Here is an 18,019-nt window from a genome sequence, read left to right on the forward strand (position 1 = left end):
TTACTATCATAAAAGGCCCTAAACTGAGAATTTTGGGTAGTCCCCCTCATCACACTGAGAATTATAACTTTATTATTTTTGTATCTCTACACTGACCTAATAACTTCCCCATTACACATTAAAAATATATATACAAGTGTGTGTGTATATATATATACATACATACACACACACACATAAGTATAGTTTCATAGTAGCTAGGGTCAGGAGGGACCTGAACAGATCATCTAGCCTGCCCCCCTGCCAGAGGCAGGAATGAATGCTGGGTTCACAAGACCCCGGACAGGTGATCATCCAACCTCCTCTTGAATTTGCCCAAGGTAGGGGCGAGGACCACCTCCCTGGGAAGTTGGTTCCAGATTTTGGCCACCCTAAATGTAAAATATTGTCTTCTGATCTCTAACCTAAACCTATTCTCCATCAGCTTATTACCATTGTTCCTCATCACCCCAGGTGGTGCTGGGGAGAAAAGAGCTCTGCCTATTTGCTGTCGATCCCTCCTGATGAGCTTGTAGGCAGCCACCAGGTCCCCCCGCAGCTTCCTTTTGTTGTGGCTGAACAGGTTCAGGTCCTTCAGTCTCTCCTTGTAGGGCCTGTCCTGCTGCCCTTTCACCAAGCGGGTGGCCCTCCTCTGAACCCTCTCCAGGCTGGCCACATCCCTTTTGAAGTGCGGCGCCCAGTGCTGGATGCAGTACTTTAACTGCAGCCTGACCAAAGTCGCATAGAGGGGGAGTATCACCTCTCTGGACCGGCTTGAGATGCACCTTTGGATGTATGACAAGGTATGGGTGGCCTTGCTGACTGCGGTCTGGCATTGGCGGCTCATGTTCACCTTGGAGTCAATAATGGCTCCAAGAACCCTTTCTGCCTCTGTGCTTTCAAGAAGGGAACTCCCCAGCCTGTATGTATGCTGTGGATTCCTTCTCCCAAGGTGCAGCACCCTGCATTTGTTATGTTGAACCCCATCCTATTCTCATCTGCCCACTTTTGTAGTCTATCTAAATCTAGTTGCAGCCTCTCTCTCCCTTCAAGTGTGTCCACCTCACCCCACATCTTAGTGTCATCAGCAAACTTGGACAGCGTGCTTTCTACCCCCTCTTCCAAGTCGCTGATGAAGATGTTAAACAGTGTGGGCCCAAGGACCGAGCCCTGGGGTACCCCACTGCTCACATCTCACCAGGTTGAGTACAACCCATCCACCACTACTCTCTGGGTGCGCCCCATCAGCCAATTGGATTAAGGACAACAAAATGTCCTTTTTCAAGTTTTTCAAGTAGAGTCTTATGCATGAAGAAATGACTATTCTTATACTCCTGGGTTATTAATAGGGCTGTGTGAAACAGTACCATTCCATTTCAATTTTTGTTTTGCTGTTTCAAAGCACTGTTCCATTTTGTCAAAACTTTTTTCCATTTCACCTATAGGCTATAATAGGGAACCACAAAAGTGCCTATAACTTTGTAATTTCTTTCTTGATTCAAATGAAAACAGCAGAAATTGTAGTCTTTGCTGACGCCACAAAGCGTGACACATTTTAATAGGTGCAGCAGTTCCTGGGAAACTTCACCTCAAACTGTTCAGAGCAAAACTCAAGTCACTTGTAAGTGTGAAGGCACCGGGGGCAGAGGGTGTGCAAACTGCTGGAATGGTAGCCCCTGCTGAGGCCACGAAGCCTGCTAAGTTTTATGAGATTGGTACAGGGGTTTCTGGGAAACTGCACCTGAAACTGTTGGCAAGCAAAACTCATGACATGTGTGACCATGTGCATGCATTAAGGTGTGCCCTCACTGGCACTAGGGCCTCTACATGACACGGTAGTATGCCCCAATGAGGTATCCTCTTCCCCTACAGCCTCAGCCTGGTCAACCACTTTAAATAACAGCAGGTAAGTAAGCAGCACATTAGCAATAGCATCTCAGGCAGCCAAACTGTGACAGAGCCTTTCTTTCCTTTCCTGCAGCCGTTTCTTCTCCAGCAGCTGCCAAAGACCTCTCCCTGCCAGCCCCAGGCCTGGGGCTTAGATGTGCCTAGGACTCTGCCTCCTTCCAGTCAGCTGACTGGGGACAGGTGCTAGAGGCGTTGGTATAAGGACATGGCACTGGCAGACAAGGTTCTTTGAGTCAATCTGGTATCTTCTAGTAGACCAACTGCAGAGTTAGAGAAATATATCTTAGCAAGGTTTTGGGTTGAAAACCCCTTCATCAGGCTGAGGAAGCACCTGCAGCTGGTGTATGCGTGTGGGTTTGCGTGCTATTCCTGGATGCAAGGAATAGTAAAGAAGCCAGAGGTTGACATACAATGCAGGCAAGTAAGCCAGTCAGTGAAAATGGAAAAGGAAGTGTCAGGGAGTGAGGGACAGGCTGGTGTGGGGCGAGGAAGGGGATGTAGCAGGTAAATGTGGAGAGGTACCTGGGGAATCAGACATCCAGCAGGTTGTAGTGTGTCGGAATATGAATGTCTATATTGAGTCCATGAGTTTCTGTACCTAGGAGGTTGATGAGATTCATAGGCTCATCTGTGGAAAGTGGTTTGTAAATTCAAACAAGCACTAAACCTTGCTAACCTCATCACCAGAAGCCAACTTCTTACTCTCCAAAACACACCGAGTGGATCCAGGCCATGACAAGACATGCAAAACCTGCCAACTATATCTCCTGTATGGAGATATCATCACAATATGTATTTCCAATACATATTCATACATTCACAATGTGTATTTCCAAGTGCCCTGATGGAAAGTACATAGGAGATACCAAGCAAAAACTCTGTACCAGAATGAGTGCACCAAACATCTATCAAAGACAAGAATAGAACAACACCTGTCTCCAATCTCTCAGGCCTGATCCTCAAAAGGAATTTACAAACCACTTTTCACAGACAAGCCTAAGAACTGCACTTTATCAACATCCCTCACCCCCTGACACCTATATTTCCATTTTCACTGACTGGCTTCATTGCCTGCATTGCACGCCTACCTCTGGCTTCTTTACTATTTCTTCCGTCCAAGAACAGCACAAACACCAACTGCAGCTAAACTGAGCACACCGGGAGCCTCACAACTCCACTGCAACCAGCAAGCCTCAGATCTGTCAAAGATGTGACAGGTCTGGGCTTTTTCCAGAGAGGACTGTGTGCATGTGAGTGGTGGCTGGAGGTTATGGCACTTCCTACCTGCCTTTCACCAGGGGGTCCTTGGTCCTGGCATTTCCTAGGGCTGCTGTGCCACCAGCAATCCCACCAGGCCTCTCAACCCTGGTAGGGTGCAATTTCAGTAGTCATGCCTAGGACCTGGGGCTTCCTCCTTCCCTATAGCCCCAGACCATACCTCCAAGTTCATCCTGGCATGGGAGCTCAGCAGGGACATGTTCTTCCCCTGCTTGCTGGTGATACAGTGAGTGCTCCCACCAGCTCTGAGGGCAGGGCACTCAAGTGCCCTTCCCTCAGCACCTTGAGTTTCACAACTCAAATGGTTGTGAAACTCAAGGGTTAAAAAAAAGCAGGAAGTGCAGATGGAGTGAGGAGGGTGGTACTCACTCCGTCTGCACCTGGAGCTTAAGAAACCGCAGGAGTTGGAGGTTCACCTTCAGGAACAGCAGTTGCTCCACCAAACCAGGATCTAAGGAGGTGCAGTAGGGTGTCACTACATCCCCAGCTGTGCTAAACACCCTCTCACTTGGAACACTGGTTGGTGGACAGGACAGTTGTTCCCAGGCAACCATGGCCAGATGTGGCCACATCTGGCTGTGGCTTGCCCAGTAGGCCAAGGGGCTACACAGCAGCAGCTCCATGTCCTTAGTGAGATAAGGAAGCCACCAAGGCCTAAGCACTACCTGCCTGATGGTGGGGTCTAGTGTTTCTGTACCCTACCATGGAAGCCATGCCCCTGCCCTAAAATTGGCAGCACCAGTGGTAAAGGAGGAGACTGGCTGGTGGGTGGCATGCTGGCATGGGACAGTGGATCCCCCTCTTCCACATACCCTGCCTACGCCCTTCTGCATCCCTGACTCTGTTCACCTCCATCCATTGATCCAGTGTTTTGCTGCCGCCTATGCTGATGTTCCCCTTCACCCTCGGGTCACACATGGTGGCTAGCATGTGCACTGTACTGCAAGGGATCAAGCCATTTCCTTATGTCCTCCTTCAGCTGCCTCACCGGTGCCTGCATGTCTGTGGCTTGCCCCTGCCAGGAACATTGCTGCCCTAGAAGTTTGCCATTTGGTTCTGAAGTACCCTCACTACAGGGATAACCTGGCTAAGGAGGACATTGCCAGCATGAGGGTCTTGGTGGCCTCAAGGAAGGTCTTGAGGACCACCAAGATCTGGGAGATGGTATCCCACTCAGTTCCATTAAGGGGTCCACTGATTCCAATTTCCCTGAGCAAGGCCATCTCATGGATGGCCTTCTGTTGCTCCACCAGCCTCTCAAGCATCAGAGATGTGGAGTTCCACTGAGTCTCCACATCCCACATTATTTTGTGTTGCAGGATGTTCAGCTCTGCATATTTGTCCCACAGCATCTTGTCCCTCTTGATGCTTTGGTGGAAGTAGCCTGCCACCTTCCTGCATTTGGAAATGAGCTTGCTGGTGGTGCTGGCACCATCATTGACAGCCCTGTCACCCTCCAAGGCATCCCTGACAATGAGGTGGAACTTGTGTGGCACACAGCAGATGCCACCAAAGTTGGCATCACAGACCTTCTTGACCATAGCGGCCCATTGTTGGTGACCATGAACCTGTGGGTGAGCTCATCCTTCCCAACGAGCCACTCCTGTACCTTGTGGTTCATGGCCACCATAATCTCCTTTGCCATGTGGGACTCATCTAGCACCTCGGCTTGAAGGAGAGGCCACTGATGGCCTCACTGATAGTACTGGTGTCCTGCCGAAGGTGGTGTGTGAGGGAGCCTGAAGCCTGGCTGCTCAACTGAGGAGAAGGGCTGGCCATCCACAGCAAGCAACTCCCCAGTGCTCTGGGTGACCTTGCTCACCTTGGGAACATGTCCCCCTGTGTGCCCACCTTTCCCTCACTGTTCCAGGGTGGCCTGCCTCTGCTTTGGGGGGATTGGGGCTTTTGAGCGAGATGGGTACTTCTTTTTGGGCACGGTCCCACTGGTGCCAGGCTGAGGAAGAGCAGATGCAAGGGGGGGGGGCATGCCTGTGGAGATGCATTAACATCCCCGTGGTGCTTATGTGTTTTGTTCCATTGCCCAAGCTGGTTTTGACTCAGCAGTACAGGCAGATAGCATATGTGGGATCATCTGCCAGCGGCTTTTGAGCGAGATGGGTACTTCTTTTTGGGCACGGTCCCACTGGTGCCAGGCTGAGGAAGAGCAGATGCAAGGGGGGGGGGCATGCCTGTGGAGATGCATTAACATCCCCGTGGTGCTTATGTGTTTTGTTCCATTGCCCAAGCTGGTTTTGACTCAGCAGTACAGGCAGATAGCATATGTGGGATCATCTGCCAGCTCAAAATGATCCCAGACCACACTAACCCCGTGCTTCTGGGGGGCGGGTGCATGCGCAGATGCTGCCTTCTCCCACTCCTTAGCAGGCAGAGACATAGCAACAGGAGGAGCATACTCAGCTAAGCCTCCCCACAACCTCTACCTCAACCTTCTCCAAAGTACATTTTGGGGAAGGAAACCTGGCTCTAGGAGAAACTTGAGGGGTATGGAGCACAAACTGAGATGATTCCCCCTCCTTCCCAAGAATTTCCCTTGCTATGGCACTCAGATCCAGATCCAGTTCTTCCTCTGGCACTGGAAAGCTCAGCATGGGAAGGGAAATGGGGGTGGAGGACACTGTCATGCTGGTGCTGCTTGTTGTCATGGTGGTGGTGGTGGGGTTATGACTGGTGCTCTTGGGTGGGATGCAGACTCAGGCCGTGGCACTGCTCCCCTCTCCTTGCTTCCAGTAGAACTGGAAGCCTCATGCCTGCTTGTTGTAGGAAAGAGGCTATATCTCAGTTTGCAGGGGGGAGGGAGTGGACTTACAGCTCTCCAGCTACCCCCTCTTCCACCCCACCCTGAAAGCTTACCAGCTGCCTTTCCAGCACGCCTCATTGTGTGTTTCATAGTTTGTTTGGTGTGCTGGAAAATCTGTGTGTTCTTCTGTAATGCAATATGTATTTATGTAACAGAAATAGATAACTGTATGCATGTATTTATGTAATAAATAAAATATATAAATGTATGTATGTGTTCCTGTATACATTCTATATTATAATATACAATATATGCTGTGCTTCCCTGACCAGTGAATGGAATGCACACAGAGAAAGCACAGATAACTTTTCTGGAGGTAAAGATTCAAAATAGACTAACAAAAACAAAAAAGAGGATTTTAGGGAAGGAATAAATTAAAAGGAATGAAGATAATAATAAAGGGTATTAGGAAAGGGAAAGATATTGGAGGATCCCACTTGCTAATAACAGGCTAGAAAATAAGAAGTGATAGCCTTTCTCTGATGCTGCTAAGCTTTTGGAAGCCACAGCTCAGTAAGCTGACCCCAAGGCACAGAGAAAACTCAGTTCAAACAATGCTTTTTATGCTGTTTTTCTATCCCTCCCCCAGAGCACTGGGATTGGCAGGGACCTCAGGGAAGGATTACAGTCACTGGCCAGCTACATATGTCAATATCATAGCAGTCCTTCCCCCCTCTTCTCCCTCCCTCCCTTAGTTTCTCTTTAGTTGCAAGCAGGCCCAGCTTTGAAACTCAAAACATTTCAAAACTTTTGAAATGTTTTGAGTGCCCTCATTTCAAAGCTGTTTCAAAAGCTTTCATTTCAATTTTTTTCTGTTTTGAGCTCAAAACAAGTCGAAACAGTGTCAAAATTAAACACCCGTTGAAATTTTGTACAGCCCTAGTTATTAAAAATGGGATTGATGTTTTGTTCTCCTGCCTGTTCTCCTGCCGCATGTAAGATAATTTGAATCATAATACTAGAAATATTACAATGAATTATTTAATAGTAATAGTTGAGATTAGGGTTCACTATGTCTAAAGACACTGATTTTGGGGTGACATTTTCCTGTATCAATGATATTTATCCTCAAGTTCTGTGTACATTTACAGATTTTTTTCTTTTCTGTGTTGAGTCAAACAGGTTTATCCTGATCACTTTCAGTATAGTATAAAGGGTACTTGTGGAAGGATAAATACCCAAGAGTACCTCTGCCCCCCTTGCCTAGGATGTCCTATCAGGCGCTATTGAAATTTCCCACTGAGTTCTGGGGATAGTCTGCTCATACTAAAGAGTCTTTTAAACCATTATTACCCCTCTCTCCTCCTCAGAAGAAGAACTAGCTCCTCTTTTTGATACACAGTTTCACTGCTATCCCTATTTGACCATATATTCTAATTCCTGGTTTTCTGCTCTCAAAGTCAGTAACCTCTCAGCTGTATCCTGGTTGATTTCTTTCTCCCAGCTTCTTTCCTTTAATCTTTCCCTGACGAGTGTACTAACTTGACATACTTGTCAGCTGTTTGCAGGGGATAGGGAGGGGAAAGAAAGGAACCTTGCAACACCTAGCTTATAAGACTCCTTGTACCAGGTTTCAGAAGGCAGAATGGCCTGGGTTTTTTATGGCTAAATCCAGATGTTCAAGAAGTCTGAGGCAGGATTGATCAAGATTATGCAGGTTCCTCTAAGTGGTGTAGGTTAGTTCAGGAGTGAAAAGAATACATATTCAACCTTTGGCTGTGGTGGGAGTGCATGCAGGCTGCCTGTAATGGCTGAAGCAAGCAGGTTGGGGGCACCCCTGAATACCTCCCAGAGAGCTCTCCAGGCTCCCAGAGGCTGCTGAGTTCATCTGAGTAGCTGGGCCACCCTTGATTACCTGCTGGGCACAGGATAGCATGCCTTCTCCCCTCCCCCACCCCCACATCATCAACCACAGGTATGTCAGCTGCAGTCAGGCAGTGGAGGCACCTATGCTTACCCATCCTCTGCAACCCATCCCCTGGGGCAGCATCTGCTTTCCGGGAACATGGGGGTCCCCTGGGTGGGTTCCCAGGAACCTCCAAGTGGGCACAACTCCAGGAAGCCCAACCAGCCTGCAAGGATAAGCGTCCCTCCCCCATCAGCATCAACCATAGGCATGTCAGCTGTAGTCAGGCAGAAAAAGCATCCATGCTCACCCATCCCTTGCAGCCCAGTTGTGCTCCCTCAGTTGCACTCACAGGGAACATGGGAATCCCTTGTAGGCTCCTGCATACCCACCCAGGGACCCCTATACCTTCTCTAAGTAGGCAAATCCCCAGGGAGCCTGACTAGGCTGCAGGGCACAGCTGAGCATCTCTTTCCTCTCTCCCCCCACCACTGTCAACCACTGTGCTGACCTGGCCCTTCAAAAGCCCAGCAGTGAGGCAAGCTGGGTGCTTGATTGGGGCATCTGAGTGCAGAGTAAGTGATAGCATGCCTTCCTGCAACAGGGACTTATTCAGAAGCTACAAAGGCACCTGGGATGCTGGCAGACAGCAAACAGTGACCAAACATGAATTGATAGGGGATGTGTTACAGAAGCGTGGTTCCCCAGTCTAACCTAAATTGCTTAAAGTTTAAGTGTAAATCAATCTAGATCTATCTTAGACTGGGTTCCACCATTTTTAAACCAGTCTATGTGTATCAAACTTCTACCGGTAAAAGTATAATGTCTGTACCTGGCCTATATCTTCCTTCTCCCAGACACTACTCCTAAAACCTATCTTCCTGTCTCCCAGTGACTTTCAAAATCTGAGACTTCTTTGTTTTTGTATCATCCAGAAATTTGAATAATATAAACTTAATGACAAATCTTATGATTACAGAAGGAATTCTGCAGAAATTTCAGCTGTAATAACAGCAAATTACAATATAATAGTCACCAAAGTTAGAAACAAGAAGAACTGAGGAAAATGAATATGTTTGTGATGTTTAGATATATCATAATTCTGTGCTTCTACCTTTTCTTATTCCTAATCCAACATAGATTTTTCTCTGCTGCAGTTTGAGACCATTAGTCTTGGTCCTGTTTTCTACAGACACAGAGAAAACGCTATCTCCATTCACATCATAATCGCCTTTCAGGTATATGAGAACTCTTATCAAATCGCTACTCAGTCTTTTCTTCTCCAGACTAAATAACCCTAGTTCTTTTAGCATTATCTCATAAATCATGTTTCCCATGCCTCTAATAATTTTGTTACACAGCTGTATTCTTTCCAAACTGTTCATACATCCTTCTTGAAATGTGGTGCCAAAACAGTACCAGACTCAAGGTGAGGTCTCAGCAGCAGGGTTCCTTCTAAACTGCACATACGTGCGGCCGTGCACAATTAAAAATCTTGCCTTTTACACTCCAGCTTTTTAATGCTGCCCCCCCCCCCCCCCCCCCTCCGAAAGAAGGCCACCCCCCCCCCCCCCCCCACACTGTAAGAAGCTGCACACAGAGTGCAGCAGAGGCACTGGGGCTGGCACAGGACACTTACCGAAGGTAAGCTCTTCACTCTTCATTCAGGGCAGGCAGTGACTCCTCCCTGAGGCAAGGTGAGGTGGGCTGGGGACAGGGGCTGGGACTAGGGATTGGCATGGGCTCCACCAGCTCTGGGGAACTGCTCTGTGTGCTCTGTCGACTCCAGGGAACTGCTCTGCACCCCTGCATAACCTTGGGGAGTGAGGAAGCACATGGTGTCAGGGCTGGGGAATGCAGCAATTCCCCGGAGCTGACAGAACCTGTGCCAGTCCCCAGCCCCAGCCCCACCTTGCCTCACCTCAGGAAGGAGCCACTGCCTGTCCCACATGAGGAGTGTGGAGCTTACCTTCAGTAAATGTCCTGCGCCAGCCCCGGTGCCTCCCTTTCAGTTCTATCAATTGATTGTGTTTGGCTGGGCCACATCACTCCACTCCACTGCTCTGAGCAACCATTAGCATGGAGAAGGGTGGTGGCCAAACCCTGCCCACTCCCAACTAGACACTTACTGTGGGACACTTACCAGCAGGCCATGCTGAAAGGGGGAGGTGGGACTGAAGTGGTGCATTCACAGACTGAAGCAGCACACTCACAGACTGAAGCAGCGCACTCATGGACTACTACTCCTTAGAGGGAACATTGCTCAACAGTGCTGAATCGTATGCACCTACTGGCTGGCATCACTCTGTTTTATATCAGAAGAGCAGTGATCAGCAGGATAGAATGATTCAGACAAACTGAAGATGTGAGACACCTACTGGACAAACATCCTGCAGCACAGTCTGAAATCACATAAGGGCTTCCTGTCCAGCACCCAACCTATCAATGCCACACCCAAAGAGACATGACTACAGATGTGGCACATGGGTAAAGACAACTGCATGCAGTGTGGGGAGGGGAGGGAAGAAGAGAGAAAAGAGGTGGCAAAGAAAAAGGGAAGGAGAAAAAAGAAGAGGAGAAAGAAGGAAAAGGAGAAAGGGAAATGGAAGAGAATGGAGGTGGGGTGGAGTCTAGTTCATGCAAGTCTGAAGGTGACTTATAAGTCTGAGCTTTGCTTTGAACAATCTGCTGTAGCAGGGGCAGGAGAGTGATGAGGATTGGATATGGGAGGTTTTTGTTTTCTTGGCAGTGTGCTTCTTCATTGCTTCTTCCCCCTGTTGCTGTTCAAAGGCCAATGCTCTGTTCTGAATTTGGGACCTCCAGGATGGACAGTCATGAGCGATTTGCTCCCACAACCCTGGGTAGATGCCGAAAGTCTTTAGGGACACATTAGGGTGTCATTGTACTGCTTCTTTGCTGCACCGCAAAAAGTGTGCTCCATTTGACAGTTCACCATAGAAAACTTTCTTTGGCAGGCAAGTGCCAAGCATTCTTGAGAGGTGGCCCACCCATCTTAGCTGTGCCAGTTTCAGCAGGGTGTGAACACTCGGGATAGTTCATCTTCTGAGTACCTCACTGTCCAAAATCTTGTCCTGCCACTTGATCTTTAGTATCTTTCACAAGCAGCACAAATGGAAGTGGTTTCATTTCTTGGCATGACATTGGTAAATGGTCCAGGTTTCACAGGTATAAAGGAGGGTTGGAAGGATGATGGCTTTGTAAACCTTCAGTTTTGTTGACATTCTGATACCTCTCTGGTCCCCAACTGACTTAGGGAGTCTGCCAAAGGCCATGCTAACTTTCAATAATCTTGCATCAACTTTGTCATCAATATGGACAGCATGCAAAAGCATGATAGGCAAAGAGGAAGTCATGAAGCATGGGTGTTTGGACATTGGAACTCAATCAGAGCCTGTGCAAGATGAAGATGTCTCCATCAAAACAGTACCTGATCCCCATACCAGGGTCATCATCTTGGAAGGCATATGACAGCATAGCAGAGAATACCATGCTTAAGAGGGTAGGTGTGAGCACACAGCCCTGCTTGACACAATTTGTGACTGGAAAGGGGTCAGAGTAATCGCCATTCACAAAGGTGCATGCCATCATGCCATTGTAGAGCTGTTGAACCATACTGATGAATTTTTCAGGGCACCTGTACTTCTTCTTGATTTCCCAGAGGTGCTCATGGTTCACTGTATCAAAGGCTTTGGTTAGATCGATGAATGTGAGGAGAAGGTTGATGTTCTGTTCCTAGCACTTTTCTTGAAGCTGCCAGATTGCATATACCATGTCAGTGGTTCTGTGTCCTTTTCTGAAGTTGCATTGACTCTCAGGCAGTAGGTTGTTTAGATGGTCAGTCAGCTGGTTGAGGAGGACTCTCGCAAGTATCTTTCTGGCAGTTGAGAGGAGGGAGATGCCCCCGTGGTTGTCACAGAATTAGTGATTTCCCTTCCTCTTGTACAGATGGATGACTCAACACATCCTTGAATTCTTGGCAGACTACCTCCTGTGACCAGATACTGCAGAAGATCTCGGTTAGTTTCTCCATAAGGCCATGACCACCTGATTTCTAGATCTGTGCTGGAATCACGTCAGCTCCAGGACATTTGCCACTAGACATTTGTTGCATGGCTCTTGGACTTCTGCGATTGTAGGCAGAGCTTCAAGCAAGGTGTTGACGGAGAATTGAGGCAGCCTGCATATGGCATCCATGTTGATGGAAGAGGTCCCATTTAGGATGGTGCTGAACTGTTCAGCCCATCTCAGGAGGACCTGGGCCATGTCAATTAACAGTGTGGTCCCATCAGCAGACAGCAGAATGGGAGGATCCAGGGACCCACGAACCATAGACAGCCTTTATGGCATTGAAGAACTCCTTTGCATCATTTTGGTCAGCATAGTGCTGGATCTCATCTGCTTTGTTCCTCAACCATGTGTCCTGCATCCCTCACAGCTTGTGTTGAATGGTCATCCATATCAAGCTGTAGGCGTGTTGTGCTGATGCAGACTTATCATAGAGGTAGGCTCTGTAGAGATGTTTCTCTTCCAGAAGCCATTGTATCTCCTTGTTATTTTCATCAAACCAATCTTGGTCTCTGCGGACACTTGGTCCCAGGGTCTCAAGGGCTGCCGAGTGTATAGCTTCATAAAGCCACTTCCAGTTGGCTTCAATAGAGTCAGAATGGAGTGGTATAGTGTGAACCTGATCTTTCAGATAGTTGGCAACAGACAGCCTAGTGCTGTCATTTATCAGCCCTGCAGTGTTGAGGCGCTTCAGTCCACTTCGTCCTTTCGGATGCCATCTGGTTTGAATCATGTTCTGTAATGAGGAGATGATGAGTCAGTGATCAGTTCAGTATTCAGCGCTACAATCGCTTTGGTTACAAGAACATCACGTCCCTCCTTCAGATGATGACATAGTCAATAAGATGCCAGTGCTTGGGGTGAGGGTGCATCCATGGTGTCTTATTCTGGTTGGGGAGATGGAACACAGTGTTAGTAACCAGAAGCTCATATTCATCACATAGTATGAGCAGGAGAAGATCATTGCTTTTGCAGCTTCTGATCCTGTGCACCAATGACTCCCATCCCAATGACGCCATCCCATGCTGAGTAGTCAGAGCCAATCCTGGCATTGAAGTCACCAAGGAGGATGAGGTGGTCAGACTCTGATACAGTAGTGATCACAGAATGGAGGTCATTGTAGAACTGGTTCTTGACTTCGACAGAGTTGGTCATGGTAGGCGCGTATGCACTGATGATAGTAGCACACTTTTTGCCTGTGGAACCCCACTTGATACCTCCTCCCAACTAGACAGTGAGCTATTAATGACTGTGTTCAGCATGATGATCCAACCAGTTTTGTATCCATCTTACAGTCTTTTCATCTAGTCTGTGTTTCATTAGCTTGTTAATGAGAATGCTGTAGGAGTAAAGTTAGGTTATATTACACCCACTTCTTTCTGTCACCTTATCATTAAAGAAGGCAGAGAGAAAAATAAGGAGAGGATTAATTAGTAATGTATTTATTAATGTGCTATAGTATTACTTATAATCTTATTGTACTTGTTTCTTATTCTAAGTATAACTGTCATAGATATTAGCCACAATGGCATTCAATTTAGGGCTGTCTTTATACATAAAGCCTGAATTTTGCAAATGACACATGGATACAAAAATCAAGAGTTAGGAGATGAAACAGAGTCCCTTTTGCTTTTGGAATACGTTTCCTGTCTCCAACCTGTAGTACAAAATTGGTGACCTACAGGTTATGGAGCTATATTCAGTAAATTATTTACAATCTTTCTTTCACTGAGAAAATTTATTTTAAAATGTGCCACCTTAGTGAATACTATTTAATTTCTCTGATGCAAATACCAAAAATATTTAAATAAAAATGAAATAAAGTGGGAGATGGTTGAGGAGGGATTGAAACAGGACACCTGAACAATTTTTGAAGGAAAACTGTACATTCACAATTAACACTGAAAATCAGTTCAACTATTTTTTCATAGATTTCATAGATTTTTAGGGTTGGAATGGACCTTAGTAGATAATTGAGTCTGAACCCCTGCCCTGGGCAGAAAAGAGCACTGGGGTCAGATGACCCAAGCTAGGTATTTGTCTAGTCACCTCTTAAAGACCTCCAAGGTAGGGGAGAGCACCACCTCCCTTGGAAGCCCATTCCAGATTTTGGCAAGCCTTACCATAAATATTTTTTTCCTAATGTATAATTTAAATCTGCTCTCTGTCATTTTATGATTGTTGCTCCTAGTAACCCCAAGGGGCAACCTGGTAAACAGAGTGTCTCTTATTCCTTGCTGCTCCCCCCCCTCCCCCGCTTGAATTTGTAGACAGACACAAGATCACCTCTCAGCCTTCTTTTGCTGAGACTGAAGTAATTCAGGTCTCTCAATCTCTCCTGCAGGCCTTTAACCATATGAGTAGCCCTCCTCTGGACCCTCTTAAGGTTATCCACATCCCTCTTGAAGTGTAGTGCCCAGAACTGGATGCAGTACTCCAGATGTGGTCTTACCAATGCTTCATAGAGGGGAATATCACTTCCTTATACCTGTTTGTGATGCACCTTCTAATGCATGGAAGATTGTGGCTGGCTTTACTTATCACTTTTTTACACTGATGACTCATATTCATTTTGGAGTCGACTATGGCTCCAAGATCCCTTTCTGCTGCTGTGCTGTTTAAAAAGTCATCTCCCAGTCTGTACGTGTGTTGGTGATTCTCTCTCCCTAGATGCAGCACTTTGCACTCATCTTTGTTAAACTGCATCCTCTTCTGATCTGCCCCCTTTCCCAAACTGTCCAAATCTTCTGGAATCCACTCCCTGCCCTCCAGGGTGTTTACTATGCCACACAACTTAGTGTTGTCCATGAATTTGGACAGAGTGCTTTCCACGCCCTCATCAGAGTCACTGATGAAGATATCGAACAACACTGATCCAAGGACCAAACCTTGGGGAACAACACTGCCCACATTTTTCCAAGTAAAAAATGACCCATCTACCACCACCCTCTGCATGTCTCATAAGCCAATTCTCCACCTATCTGACCATGTAACAATCTACCTCACAACTGCTTAATTTACTTGTGCAGTAGGCATTGAGGGCTATAGGCTTTCCTTATGTCTTTTTAAATAATTTTGCCCTTCTAAATCTTCAGCCTTTTAATAACTGTATATAATTTTATTTTTAAAATGTTCTTAGGTGAATTTGGGGCCTGAGTGATTCTAGAAGGACTCTTCATCTCCAACTGACCTGCTATTATGCCTCAACCCTGTTTTGAAAGCAAAGCATATAAGGAACTGAGATTTCATAGACATTGGGGCTGGAAAGGACCTCGGAAGATCATCGAGTCCAGCCCTCAGATTACTTCAGACTACATGGTCATTTTTTCATTGGTCTCCCAGCTGCCATTGCTACAATGAAAGCAATTAATGGCAGCTGTTATTTTCAGTTATGAAGAATTTTGTTATAAGCATTTGAACAGCTGAACAGGTCGACTGAAAACTCTAACTCATTTCCCATAGCCCACCAAACAGCTAACCAATACTAAAAACATTCCATAAGTCCTGCAGTGGATTCTGCATAGGTGGATTCATATATCTATGTAGAACCCAGTGATTTCAAAAGACTTGTGCATGACAGAGAGACTACCCCTGTGGACTCTATGATGGGATTTGGGCCAATGATAGGGTGTGAAGCAGTAACATAGAGCTAAAAAGACACCATAGTCAATATCTAATCTTCTGAACCAATCAATTTCCCATTTATGTTGGTTTCTCATTTTCCTCTTAAGCTCTGTATTTTTCCCAGTTTAATAAAATAATATTGATTGCATGCTAATAATCAGTTTCATCTAAGTTTCACACAGCAGATACAGGGCCTTATATTATCATTTTACATACATTTCAATTCATTCATGAGTAGATACCTCAGATCTAAAAAATGTATTCTTAAGACATGCAATTAAGAAAATAAGTTTACTGTGAAACAGTTCTATTCCATTTCTCAGCAAGATGCCTCTAATAAAGTTCTCTGCAAAATTTCAGACTATGGATTTGAGCTCAATCTTCTAAGCAGCTGTAATTTAACTGTATCTGTGGATTCTCTAGCAACATACTATGCTGAATGCCTCTTCCATATGGATACGAGCTGGTACTTTTTAGGAAACACAAACAGAAGGTAGCAATAAACTGAACTCTGACGTCAGCATAATAATACTTTGCAATTCTATAATACCTTCCACCTGAGCATCTTAAAGCACTTTATAAAATAACAGCTTAACATCACAACACTCCTGTTTTTTAGGTGAGGAAGTATCATCAACTATAGTTTACAGGAAAAGAAACTGGCACTGAAAAAGGATTAAACTGTAAAATGTCAAGTACCTTAGAACTGAATGTATTCAGAGCAGATTTCAGGATAAGGCCCAATCTAAAGCTCACTGAAAATTAATTGTAAATGACAAAACAAAACAAAAAATCCAACAACAAAAATTCCCCTCCATGGCTTCAGAAAGTTTTGGATCATATTATTAATGACACATCCATAATCACATAGGACTTCTATAGCAAAACTGATATTAAAACCTAGATGCTCTGTAACCATAAAAGAAATATTTTCCTAGCTTAGTACTGGTCCAAATAAGAATTCTTAACTGTTTAGTTGTAATAAATGCAAATGAATATAGTGATGCAGTAAAGATAATAGATCACATGAAATAAAAAAGAGAATTTAATATTTCAGAAGCTCCAAGGAGATTTTGCTAAGATTCAGTGTTGTAAATTGTGCGGCAGGCCTTTTGTTTAGTTTCAATGGACCTATTCACCCATTCCAGCACACACACTCCAGAGTGCACAAACACGCATTCCACTAAATAGGACAATATAATGAATTTAGCATATCTGCACACCAATATAGTATTCATAAAAGACACTTACTGCCACTCTTCTCTTCACAGGTAAATGAGGAGGAAGGAGATACTATTTCAAGCAGCTACTGGATTTTCTATAAACAAGGACTTGTGTTGGCAAATGTACATAATCTTCTCTTCTTATTTCAGCCCTGACTTCAAAGAGATGAAGTGAACTAGAAGGATAGCCTTTCCTATACCTCAAAATGCTATAATTTAAGTTCAAGCAGCCTGCTTCAGTAACCTGGAGCAACCTTTCAAACTAATTTATCTGGATGCTAAATACTAAATGTTAAAATAATTGTGATTGGGCTGTCTGCTCAGTACCTTCACCAACTCAATGCATTCTTTAAATGGTGGTGTCTTGTGCTCCTTGACATTGCTTAAAAGTAGCAGAATCACTGAGATGCCATATCTCAGATAAACTCTTTTCACTGGCACTTTAACATGATTCTTCAGGAAAGCTATTATGGGAGAAGTGATGCAGAAACTAGGTGGTATTTTTGCAAAAACTAGGAGTGATACAAAAACAAGTTTCACATCAGGAAAAATAGAGATTGTAGATGTAGACCCAAATTGGCATCAATAGGTGAACAGTTCCCTAATTTCATCTGTGAAGTATTTTTTTTTTTTTTTTTTTACCATAGGCAATGCAAGAAAAATATCTTATTGACTTTAAGTGGGTACCTGACCAGAGGTAATCCAGAGGGAGTGCAATGGTATGACTGCACTCCCACTTCTTAGCAGCACAGAAGCAGCAGCAGTACAGGACATGTTTAAGTTCCAAACAAGGTAAAAATCTCCCTCCCTCCTCCCCCAACATGTCTTTTCATGTCATGCCTAGAGGCATGTCCCATCCCCATCCCTTCCTCTTCCCACTCCTTCACCTGCTGCTGCCAGTGTCCACTCTGTCTTGGGGGTTAGGAGAGCTCCTGTCCCAAGCCAGCTGAGTCATCCTGGGCTGAGCCCAACCCCAACATTGCCCATCTGTAATTGAACAGAAGCTCCCCTTACCCCCAAAACAGCATGGACAGCAGCTATCCTGGCAGTGGCAGGAGGGGGAGGGGGAAATGGGAGGTAAGGGATGGGGGGTACCAGTGCAGAGGGATGTGCTCAGAGTGAAGGGAAGGAGGGAATGCTTGTCTTCTTCAGGAAGCTGGGAGTATGTGTGCCAGCACCCCTGCTGTAAATGTATCTCCTTTATAAAATCCTGGGTCTGCTTCTGCACCTGACAATACCTGAATCAGCTCCATAAAG

Source organism: Alligator sinensis, unplaced genomic scaffold (assembly GCF_000455745.1).
Source record: "Alligator sinensis unplaced genomic scaffold, ASM45574v1 scaffold270_1, whole genome shotgun sequence".
NCBI classification, from domain to species: domain Eukaryota; kingdom Metazoa; phylum Chordata; order Crocodylia; family Alligatoridae; genus Alligator; species Alligator sinensis.